This window comes from Colletes latitarsis, unplaced genomic scaffold (assembly GCF_051014445.1).
Source record: "Colletes latitarsis isolate SP2378_abdomen unplaced genomic scaffold, iyColLati1 scaffold0085, whole genome shotgun sequence".
Classification (NCBI taxonomy): Eukaryota; Metazoa; Arthropoda; class Insecta; order Hymenoptera; family Colletidae; genus Colletes; species Colletes latitarsis.
This window is the reverse complement of record NW_027488435.1, coordinates 50,001-62,590: the sequence shown is the minus strand read 5'-3', so window position 1 is coordinate 62,590 and position 12,590 is coordinate 50,001. Positions and strand designations below refer to the sequence as shown.

Genomic DNA, 12,590 nt, shown 5'->3' with positions numbered 1-12,590 from the left:
CCGGGCTAGTGTTGCGGGGGTCTGGGGCGCGCAGACCCCAGTCAGCAAAACGAATTCAATATGATGCTGTTCAATTTAATATGATACCGCTATTACAAAGGGGGTTAGGTCTGGGCTAGTGTAGCGGGGGTCTGGGGGGCGCAGACCCCTGTCAGCAAAACGAATTTAGTACGATGCTGTTCAATTTAATTTGATACCGCTATTACAAAATGGGTTAGGTCTGGGCTAGTGTAGCGGGGGTTTGGGGGGCGCAGCCCCCCATTCAGCAAAACGAATTAAGTACGATGCTGTTCAATTTAATATGATACCACTATTACAAAGTGGGTTAGGTCTGGGCTATTGTAGCGGGGGTCTGGGGGGCGCAGACCCCAGTCAGCAAAACGAATTCAATATGATGCTGTTCAATTTAATTTGATACCGCTATTACAAAATGGGTTAGGTCTGGGCTAGTGTAGCGGGGGTTTGGGGGGCGCAGCCCCCCATTCAGCAAAACGAATTTAGTACGATGCTGTTCAATTTAATATGATACCGCTATTACAAAGTGGGTTAGGTCCGGGCTAGTGTTGCGGGGGTCTGGGGGGCGCAGCCCCCAGTCAGCAAAACGAATTTAGTACGATGCTGTTCAATTTAATTTGATACCGCTATTACAAAATGGGTTAGGTCTGGGCTAGTGTAGCGGGGGTTTGGGGGGCGCAGCCCCCCATTCAGCAAAACGAATTAAGTACGATGCTGTTCAATTTAATATGATACCACTATTACAAAGTGGGTTTGGTCTGGGCTAGTGTAGCGGGGGTCTGGGGGGCGCAGACCCCAGTCAGCAAAACGAATTCAATATGATGCTGTTCAACCCCTCGGGAATTTTTAATTTCTGTTTTATTCACCGTAATGCTCATGGAACGTACTTTCACATTCTTGTTTTTTGCTTCACGAAAATTTTTGTACACTAATTACTTTTTAATAGGAAAACGTGCAACGGCAAACTCCTTCCTAGGGTCACTGGGAAGATGACATTGACAAAATATGTTAAGATCAGCCGCCCCTATGCGTAAAGTATGTCGTTTTTTCCATTTTTTCGATCCGGAGCGACACCAACATTGTGTTGCAATTTTAAACTGCGCGGTTAAACGGCGGGCCAAACAGTCGGTGGTTTATGCAACAGCAACCATCAAACTAGTAGGAGAATACACGCCCGTGATAGTATAGGAGATTCCCACTGTCCCTATCTTTTTTTTTATCTCGGACATATATATACCGGCTTATCGTCAATAACTCGAAAACCAGCACGTTAAGGCCAATTTTGGTCTATACGATTCTTATGCAGTTTTAGATTCTCTACACGGTCCAATGATCGTTTTATTTTTTTGTCGAATTTTGAGAATTTTTTTTTTTTTTTCTCGAAAACGAGCTCGACGACCTGCACTTTTGACGACGCCATCGTGTTCCCCGGATTTTTTCCTGCAAGATAGGGTGGCGATTTTTTGTCCTACGACGATTTTTGACGCCGGAGCGATGATTCGGAGCAGAGCGGACTTAGAAACTTTCGCGCGTCGACCGCCGGACCGATCGCTCCAGGCTGTTTTTCGTCAATAACTCGAAAACGAGCACGGTAACGCTCGTTTTCGCCCGTACGATACTTGTACCGTTTACCGTTGGCTACCTGGCAGATGGTTTGTTTTTTTTTTATCTCGAATTTTGAGAGCTTTTTAACTTTTTTCTCAAAAACGAGCACGTGAACGCCAATTTTCGTCTATACGATTCTTATGCAGTTTTATATTCTCTACACGGTCCAGTGATCGTTTTATTTTTTTGTCGAATTTTGAGAATTTTTTTTTTTTTTTCTCGAAAACGAGCTCGACGACCTGCACTTTTGACGACGCCATCGTGTTCCCCGGATTTTTTCCTGCAAGATAGCGTGTCTATTTTTTGTCCTACGACGATTTTTGACGCCGGAGCGGTGTTTCGGAGCAGAGCGGACTTAGAAACTTTCGCGCGTCGACCGCCGGAGCGATCGCTCCAGGCTGTTTTTCGTCAATAACTCGAAAACGAGCACGGTAACGCTCATTTTCGCCCGTACGATACTTGTACCGTTTACCGTTGGCTACCTGGTAGATGGTTTTTTTTTTTTTTATCTCGAAGTTTGAGAGCTTTTTTAATTTTTTCCACAAAAACGAGCACGTGAACGCCAATTTTCGTCTATACGATTCTTATGCAGTTTTATATTCTCTACACGGTCCACTGATCGTTTTATTTTTTTGTCGAATTTTCAGAATTTTTTTTTTTTTTTCTCGAAAACGAGCTCGACGACCTGCACTTTTGACGACGCCATCGTGTTCCCCGGATTTTTTCCTGCAAGATAGCGTGTCTATTTTTTGTCCTACGACGATTTTTGACGCCGGAGCGATGATTCGGAGCAGAGCGGACTTAGAAACTTTCGCGCGTCGACCGCCGGAGCGATCGCTCCAGGCTGTTTTTCGTCAATAACTCGAAAACGAGCACGGTAACGCTCATTTTCGCCCGTACGATACTTGTACCGTTTACCGTTGGCTACCTGGTAGATGGTTTTTTTTTTTTTTATCTCGAAGTTTGAGAGCTTTTTTAATTTTTTCAACAAAAACGAGCACGTGAACGCCAATTTTCGTCTATACGATTCTTATGCAGTTTTATATTCTCTACACGGTCCACTGATCGTTTTATTTTTTTGTCGAATTTTGAGAATTTTTTTTTTTTTTTCTCGAAAACGAGCTCGACGACCTGCACTTTTGACGACGCCATCGTGTTCCCCGGATTTTTTCCTGCAAGATAGGGTGGCGATTTTTTGTCCTACGACGATTTTTGACGCCGGAGCGATGATTCGGAGCAGAGCGGACTTAGAAACTTTCGCGCGTCGACCGCCGGACCGATCGCTCCAGGCTGTTTTTCGTCAATAACTCGAAAACGAGCACGGTAACGCTCGTTTTCGCCCGTACGATACTTGTACCGTTTACCGTTGGCTACCTGGTAGACGGTTTTTTTTTTTTTTATCTCGAAGTTTGAGAGCTTTTTTAATTTTTTCCACAAAAACGAGCACGTGAACGCCAATTTTCGTCTATACGATTCTTATGCAGTTTTATATTGTCTACACGGTCCACTGATCGTTTTATTTTTTTGTCGAATTTTGAGAATTTTTTTTTTTTTTTCTCGAAAACGAGCTCGACGACCTGCACTTTTGACGACGCCATCGTGTTCCCCGGATTTTTTCCTGCAAGATAGCGTGTCTATTTTTTGTCCTACGACGATTTTTGACGCCGGAGCGGTGTTTCGGAGCAGAGCGGACTTAGAAACTTTAGCGCGTCGACCGCCGGAGCGATCGCTCCAGGCTGTTTTTCGTCAATAACTCGAAAACGAGCACGGTAACGCTCATTTTCGCCCGTACGATACTTGTACCGTTTACCGTTGGCTACCTGGTAGATGGTTCTTTTTTTTTTTATCTCGAAGTTTGAGAGCTTTTTTAATTTTTTCCACAAAAACGAGCACGTGAACGCCAATTTTCGTCTATACGATTCTTATGCAGTTTTATATTCTCTACACGGTCCACTGTTCGTTTTATTTTTTTGTCGAATTTTGAGAATTTTTTTTTTTTTTTCTCGAAAACGAGCTCGACGACCTGCACTTTTGACGACGCCATCGTGTTCCCCGGATTTTTTCCTGCAAGATAGGGTGGCGATTTTTTGTCCTACGACGATTTTTGACGCCGGAGCGATGATTCGGAGCAGAGCGGACTTAGAAACTTTCGCGCGTCGACCGCCGGACCGATCGCTCCAGGCTGTTTTTCGTCAATAACTCGAAAACGAGCACGGTAACGCTCGTTTTCGCCCGTACGATACTTGTACCGTTTACCGTTGGCTACCTGGCAGATGGTTTGTTTTTTTTTTATCTCGAATTTTGAGAGCTTTTTTAACTTTTTTCTCAAAAACGAGCACGTGAACGCCAATTTTGGTCTATACGATTCTTATGCAGTTTTAGATTCTCTACACGGTCCACTGATCGTTTTATTTTTTTGTCGAGTTTTGAGAATTTTTTTTTTTTTTTCTCGAAAACTAGCTCGACGACCTGCACTTTTGACGACGCCATCGTGTTCCCCGGATTTTTTCCTGCAAGATAGGCTGGCGATTTTTTGTCCTACTCCCATATTCGTGTCTTTTTGCTTAACGAAATCTTTTATATACTAATAACTTTTTAATAAAAAAACGTGCGACGGCAAAATCCGTCTTAGAGTCACTGGGGTGGTGACATGACAAAATATGTTAAGATCAGCCGCCCCTATGCGTAAAGTATGTCGTTTTTCCATTTTTTCACCCCGGAGCGACACCAACATTGTGTTGCAATTTTAAACCGCGCGGTTAAACGGCGGGCCAAACAGTCGCTGGTTTATGCAACAACAACCATCAAACTAGTAGGAGAATACACGCCCGTGATAGTATAGGAGATTCCCACTGTCCCTATCTTTTTTTTTATCTCGGACATATATATACCGGCTTATCGTCAATAACTCGAAAACCAGCACGTTAAGGCCAATTTTGGTCTATACGATTCTTATGCAGTTTTAGATTCTCTACACGGTCCAATGATCGTTTTATTTTTTTGTCGAATTTTGAGAATTTTTTTTTTTTTTTCTCGAAAACGAGCTCGACGACCTGCACTTTTGACGACGCCATCGTGTTCCCCGGATATTTTCCTGCAAGATAGCGTGTCTATTTTTTGTCCTACGACGATTTTTGACGCCGGAGCGGTGTTTCGGAGCAGAGCGGACTTGAAAACTTTCGCGCGTCGACCGCCGGAGCGATCGCTCCAGGCTGTTTTTCGTCAATAACTCGAAAACGAGCACGGTAACGCTCATTTTCGCCCGTACGATACTTGTACCGTTTACCGTTGGCTACCTGGTAGATGGTTTTTTTTTTTTTTATCTCGAAGTTTGAGAGCTTTTTTAATTTTTTCCACAAAAACGAGCACGTGAACGCCAATTTTCGTCTATACGATTCTTATGCAGTTTTATATTCTCTACACGGTCCACTGATCGTTTTATTTTTTTGTCGAATTTTGAGAATTTTTTTTTTTTTTTCTCGAAAACGAGCTCGACGACCTGCACTTTTGACGACGCCATCGTGTTCCCCGGATTTTTTCCTGCAAGATAGCGTGTCTATTTTTTGTCCTACGACGATTTTTGACGCCGGAGCGATGATTCGGAGCAGAGCGGACTTAGAAACTTTCGCGCGTCGACCGCCGGACCGATCGCTCCAGGCTGTTTTTCGTCAATAACTCGAAAACGAGCACGGTAACGCTCGTTTTCGCCCGTACGATACTTGTACCGTTTACCGTTGGCTACCTGGTAGATGGTTTTTTTTTTTTTTATCTCGAAGTTTGAGAGCTTTTTTAATTTTTTCCACAAAAACGAGCACGTGAACGCCAATTTTCGTCTGTACGATTCTTATGCAGTTTTAGATTCTCTACACGGTCCAATGATCGTTTTATTTTTTTGTCGAATTTTGAGAATTTTTTTTTTTTTTTCTCGAAAACGAGCTCGACGACCTGCACTTTTGACGACGCCATCGTGTTCCCCGGATTTTTTCCTGCAAGATAGGGTGGCGATTTTTTGTCCTACGACGATTTTTGACGCCGGAGCGGTGTTTCGGAGCAGAGCGGACTTAGAAACTTTCGCGCGTCGACCGCCGGAGCGATCGCTCCAGGCTGTTTTTCGTCAATAACTCGAAAACGAGCACGGTAACGCTCATTTTCGCCCGTACGATACTTGTACCGTTTACCGTTGGCTACCTGGTAGATGGTTTTTTTTTTTTTTATCTCGAAGTTTGAGAGCTTTTTTAATTTTTTCAACAAAAACGAGCACGTGAACGCCAATTTTCGTCTATACGATTCTTATGCAGTTTTATATTCTCTACACGGTCCAGTGATCGTTTTATTTTTTTGTCGAATTTTGAGAATTTTTTTTTTTTTTTCTCGAAAACGAGCTCGACGACCTGCACTTTTGACGACGCCATCGTGTTCCCCGGATTTTTTCCTGCAAGATAGGGTGGCGATTTTTTGTCCTACGACGATTTTTGACGCCGGAGCGATGATTCGGAGCAGAGCGGACTTAGAAACTTTCGCGCGTCGACCGCCGGACCGATCGCTCCAGGCTGTTTTTCGTCAATAACTCGAAAACGAGCACGGTAACGCTCGTTTTCGCCCGTACGATACTTGTACCGTTTACCGTTGGCTACCTGGTAGACGGTTTTTTTTTTTTTTATCTCGAAGTTTGAGAGCTTTTTTAATTTTTTCCACAAAAACGAGCACGTGAACGCCAATTTTCGTCTATACGATTCTTATGCAGTTTTATATTGTCTACACGGTCCACTGATCGTTTTATTTTTTTGTCGAATTTTGAGAATTTTTTTTTTTTTTTCTCGAAAACGAGCTCGACGACCTGCACTTTTGACGACGCCATCGTGTTCCCCGGATTTTTTCCTGCAAGATAGCGTGTCTATTTTTTGTCCTACGACGATTTTTGACGCCGGAGCGGTGTTTCGGAGCAGAGCGGACTTAGAAACTTTAGCGCGTCGACCGCCGGAGCGATCGCTCCAGGCTGTTTTTCGTCAATAACTCGAAAACGAGCACGGTAACGCTCATTTTCGCCCGTACGATACTTGTACCGTTTACCGTTGGCTACCTGGTAGATGGTTCTTTTTTTTTTTATCTCGAAGTTTGAGAGCTTTTTTAATTTTTTCCACAAAAACGAGCACGTGAACGCCAATTTTCGTCTATACGATTCTTATGCAGTTTTATATTCTCTACACGGTCCACTGTTCGTTTTATTTTTTTGTCGAATTTTGAGAATTTTTTTTTTTTTTTTCGAAAACGAGCTCGACGACCTGCACTTTTGACGACGCCATCGTGTTCCCCGGATTTTTTCCTGCAAGATAGGGTGGCGATTTTTTGTCCTACGACGATTTTTGACGCCGGAGCGATGATTCGGAGCAGAGCGGACTTAGAAACTTTCGCGCGTCGACCGCCGGACCGATCGCTCCAGGCTGTTTTTCGTCAATAACTCGAAAACGAGCACGGTAACGCTCGTTTTCGCCCGTACGATACTTGTACCGTTTACCGTTGGCTACCTGGCAGATGGTTTGTTTTTTTTTTATCTCGAATTTTGAGAGCTTTTTTAACTTTTTTCTCAAAAACGAGCACGTGAACGCCAATTTTGGTCTATACGATTCTTATGCAGTTTTAGATTCTCTACACGGTCCACTGATCGTTTTATTTTTTTGTCGAGTTTTGAGAATTTTTTTTTTTTTTTCTCGAAAACTAGCTCGACGACCTGCACTTTTGACGACGCCATCGTGTTCCCCGGATTTTTTCCTGCAAGATAGCGTGTCTATTTTTTGTCCTACGACGATTTTTGACGCCGGAGCGGTGTTTCGGAGCAGAGCGGACTTAGAAACTTTCGCGCGTCGACCGCCGGAGCGATCGCTCCAGGCTGTTTTTCGTCAATAACTCGAAAACGAGCACGGTAACGCTCATTTTCGCCCGTACGATACTTGTACCGTTTACCGTTGGCTACCTGGTAGACGGTTTTTTTTTTTTTTATCTCGAAGTTTGAGAGCTTTTTTAATTTTTTCCACAAAAACGAGCACGTGAACGCCAATTTTCGTCTATACGATTCTTATGCAGTTTTATATTGTCTACACGGTCCACTGATCGTTTTATTTTTTTGTCGAATTTTGAGAATTTTTTTTTTTTTTTCTCGAAAACGAGCTCGACGACCTGCACTTTTGACGACGCCATCGTGTTCCCCGGATTTTTTCCTGCAAGATAGCGTGTCTATTTTTTGTCCTACGACGATTTTTGACGCCGGAGCGGTGTTTCGGAGCAGAGCGGACTTAGAAACTTTAGCGCGTCGACCGCCGGAGCGATCGCTCCAGGCTGTTTTTCGTCAATAACTCGAAAACGAGCACGGTAACGCTCATTTTCGCCCGTACGATACTTGTACCGTTTACCGTTGGCTACCTGGTAGATGGTTCTTTTTTTTTTTATCTCGAAGTTTGAGAGCTTTTTTAATTTTTTCCACAAAAACGAGCACGTGAACGCCAATTTTCGTCTATACGATTCTTATGCAGTTTTATATTCTCTACACGGTCCACTGTTCGTTTTATTTTTTTGTCGAATTTTGAGAATTTTTTTTTTTTTTTTCGAAAACGAGCTCGACGACCTGCACTTTTGACGACGCCATCGTGTTCCCCGGATTTTTTCCTGCAAGATAGGGTGGCGATTTTTTGTCCTACGACGATTTTTGACGCCGGAGCGATGATTCGGAGCAGAGCGGACTTAGAAACTTTCGCGCGTCGACCGCCGGACCGATCGCTCCAGGCTGTTTTTCGTCAATAACTCGAAAACGAGCACGGTAACGCTCGTTTTCGCCCGTACGATACTTGTACCGTTTACCGTTGGCTACCTGGCAGATGGTTTGTTTTTTTTTTATCTCGAATTTTGAGAGCTTTTTTAACTTTTTTCTCAAAAACGAGCACGTGAACGCCAATTTTGGTCTATACGATTCTTATGCAGTTTTAGATTCTCTACACGGTCCACTGATCGTTTTATTTTTTTGTCGAGTTTTGAGAATTTTTTTTTTTTTTTCTCGAAAACTAGCTCGACGACCTGCACTTTTGACGACGCCATCGTGTTCCCCGGATTTTTTCCTGCAAGATAGCGTGTCTATTTTTTGTCCTACGACGATTTTTGACGCCGGAGCGGTGTTTCGGAGCAGAGCGGACTTAGAAACTTTCGCGCGTCGACCGCCGGAGCGATCGCTCCAGGCTGTTTTTCGTCAATAACTCGAAAACGAGCACGGTAACGCTCATTTTCGCCCGTACGATACTTGTACCGTTTACCGTTGGCTACCTGGTAGACGGTTTTTTTTTTTTTTATCTCGAAGTTTGAGAGCTTTTTTAATTTTTTCCACAAAAACGAGCACGTGAACGCCAATTTTCGTCTATACGATTCTTATGCAGTTTTATATTGTCTACACGGTCCACTGATCGTTTTATTTTTTTGTCGAATTTTGAGAATTTTTTTTTTTTTTTCTCGAAAACGAGCTCGACGACCTGCACTTTTGACGACGCCATCGTGTTCCCCGGATTTTTTCCTGCAAGATAGCGTGTCTATTTTTTGTCCTACGACGATTTTTGACGCCGGAGCGGTGGTTCGGAGCAGAGCGGACTTAGAAACTTTAGCGCGTCGACCGCCGGAGCGATCGCTCCAGGCTGTTTTTCGTCAATAACTCGAAAACGAGCACGGTAACGCTCATTTTCGCCCGTACGATACTTGTACCGTTTACCGTTGGCTACCTGGTAGATGGTTCTTTTTTTTTTTATCTCGAAGTTTGAGAGCTTTTTTAATTTTTTCCACAAAAACGAGCACGTGAACGCCAATTTTCGTCTATACGATTCTTATGCAGTTTTATATTCTCTACACGGTCCACTGTTCGTTTTATTTTTTTGTCGAATTTTGAGAATTTTTTTTTTTTTTTTCGAAAACGAGCTCGACGACCTGCACTTTTGACGACGCCATCGTGTTCCCCGGATTTTTTCCTGCAAGATAGGGTGGCGATTTTTTGTCCTACGACGATTTTTGACGCCGGAGCGATGATTCGGAGCAGAGCGGACTTAGAAACTTTCGCGCGTCGACCGCCGGACCGATCGCTCCAGGCTGTTTTTCGTCAATAACTCGAAAACGAGCACGGTAACGCTCGTTTTCGCCCGTACGATACTTGTACCGTTTACCGTTGGCTACCTGGCAGATGGTTTGTTTTTTTTTTATCTCGAATTTTGAGAGCTTTTTTAACTTTTTTCTCAAAAACGAGCACGTGAACGCCAATTTTGGTCTATACGATTCTTATGCAGTTTTAGATTCTCTACACGGTCCACTGATCGTTTTATTTTTTTGTCGAGTTTTGAGAATTTTTTTTTTTTTTTCTCGAAAACTAGCTCGACGACCTGCACTTTTGACGACGCCATCGTGTTCCCCGGATTTTTTCCTGCAAGATAGCGTGTCTATTTTTTGTCCTACGACGATTTTTGACGCCGGAGCGGTGTTTCGGAGCAGAGCGGACTTAGAAACTTTCGCGCGTCGACCGCCGGAGCGATCGCTCCAGGCTGTTTTTCGTCAATAACTCGAAAACGAGCACGGTAACGCTCATTTTCGCCCGTACGATACTTGTACCGTTTACCGTTGGCTACCTGGTAGATGGTTTTTTTTTTTTTTATCTCGAAGTTTGAGAGCTTTTTTAATTTTTTCCACAAAAACGAGCACGTGAACGCCAATTTTCGTCTATACGATTCTTATGCAGTTTTATATTCTCTACACGGTCCACTGATCGTTTTATTTTTTTGTCGAATTTTGAGAATTTTTTTTTTTTTTTCTCGAAAACGAGCTCGACGACCTGCACTTTTGACGACGCCATCGTGTTCCCCGGATTTTTTCCTGCAAGATAGCGTGTCGATTTTTTGTCCTAGCTCAATTATTAAGGAAGTTACGGTTTCTTGATTTTTCGGTATGTTCGAACTGGTCTTTTAGGCGGGCGCTCGGTCGCGCGGTGCTTTCGCATCGACCGACGTACCGATCGGCGGCGACGGTTTTTCGTCTATATCTCGAAAACTAGTACGCTAACACATATTTTGACCTATATGATATTTGTTCAGTGTAATTTTTTCTATCTGGTAGGCTGGTTTTTTTTTTTTTATCTCGAATTTTTTGAACGTTTTTGTTTTTTTCTCGAAAACTAGCGCGACGACCGATATTTTTAACTACGGTTTTGAATTCGTCTAATTTTTGCCTACAAGATAGCGTGTCGAGTTTTTGTTCTGCGACGATTTTGACCATTTTTTCATTTTTTTCTCGAAAACGAGCACGGCAATCTATATTTTTAACGACGGCATCGTGTTCCCCTGCTTTTTTCCTACAAGATAGCGTTTTTTTTTTTTGCCCTAGCTCAATTATTAAGGAAATTACAGGTGTTGGTTTTCGCTCTAAGTTATAACAGGCCGTTCGGGCGGGCGGTTGGGTCGCGCGGTTCCCCCCATAAGCGGCCGTGCGTAAGCCCGTGCGTCGCCGGCGTTCCGGCGGGCGCCTCGGTACCTATAAGAGAAGCGACGGTCCGGTCGAGTCGGTCGGGGCAGCGTCGAGCGTACGGCTATTCTTCGACCTCGGTTGAGAAGCAGTCGTCGCTCCTCGGGATTTCATCCTGACTGTTCTGTATCGTGCTCGTTCCAGACTTTCTCCACACTGCATTGCCACGAGTCGGTGTCTTTGACCGAATGGCTCTTGAAGTGGTATAAGCGTCTCGAGTGACGTTGGTGACTTGTATACGTTTAAAATATGTATACTCGTACTATCCGAGCATCAACTCTTCAGTCCGAGCGATTGAAAATTTTGTGAAAACCATAAACTGGCACTACACTCTACGGAGCGTAGCTTAAAAGGCAAAAATTGTATGGAACTACGGTTCGTACTCTGGAAAGTGAGCAAAGAATGAAATACAGGTGTCTGACCTCGACATAACAGTACGGCGCCGAATACGTGCTTTCTCGACCAGCACATACGCGCTTTCTCGTTTTTGTCCAGCATGAATGCTTAGTCTTCGGGCCTGGCAATACGTGCTTCCACGATCGATGCCCAGCGTGAATAAGTGCCCGAGATGTTCAGCATGAGCGCAGCTCTACGTACTTTGTCGTTGTGGGATACCATTATACAATAATGTTCTGTTGTGAAGTAAAATACGAAACGAGAGAGTTTGGTGGTGACTCTGTCGAGAAAAAGCAAATATAAACGAGAGAGTTGGTGGTTTCTCTGTCGAGAAAAAGCAAATATAAACGAGAGAGAGTTGGTGGTGACTCTGTCGAGAAAAAGCAAATATAAGAGAGTTAGTTGGTGGTGGCTCTGTCGAGAAAAAGCAAATATAAGAGAGTTAGTTGGTGGTCGCTCTCTCGAAAAATGAAATTAAATTAAATAAACGAGAGTTTGGGGAGCTCTCGGAAAAGTGAAAGAAACTAAACGAAGGAGAGGGTTTTTGGTGGTACCCTCTCTATACATATATAATATTATAACACAAGAGAGGAAGAGGTGGCTCTCAAGTCTTTCGAACGAAAGACTAAAATTTGATGTTGAAAGAAGGAGTTTTTTATGTGTCGTCGTCCGTTCTCCTTCAGAGTCGGCGACGAAGAATAAAATTGAGAGAATATTACAAAAGAACTTTACTCAAGTTCCCTGGTTGATCCTGCCAGTAGTCATATGCTTGTCTCAAAGATTAAGCCATGCATGTCTCAGTACACGCCGTATTAAGGTGAAACCGCGAATGGCTCATTAAATCAGTTATGGTTCCTTTGATCGTACCCACATTTACTTGGATAACTGTGGTAATTCTAGAGCTAATACATGCAAAACAGAGTTCGTCCCAGTGATGGGAGGAACGCTTTTATTAGATCAAAACCAATCGGTGGTCTGGACGGGCATTATTGTCCGTTCGTTCATCGTTTGCTTTGGTGACTCTGAATAACTTTGTGCTG

At 43.5% G+C, this 12,590-nt stretch overlaps 1 non-coding gene across 1 annotated transcript in view; it reads left to right on the top strand.

The window, feature by feature from the left end:
- Positions 1-12,288: 12,288 nt before the first annotated feature.
- The window catches only part of LOC143351176 (small subunit ribosomal RNA), a 1,933-nt gene continuing 1,631 nt past the window's right edge, over positions 12,289-12,590 (top strand). The window contains exon 1 of the ribosomal RNA XR_013081542.1: positions 12,289-12,590. This exon is cut by the window's right edge and continues 1,631 nt beyond it. This is a non-coding gene — a ribosomal RNA (small subunit ribosomal RNA).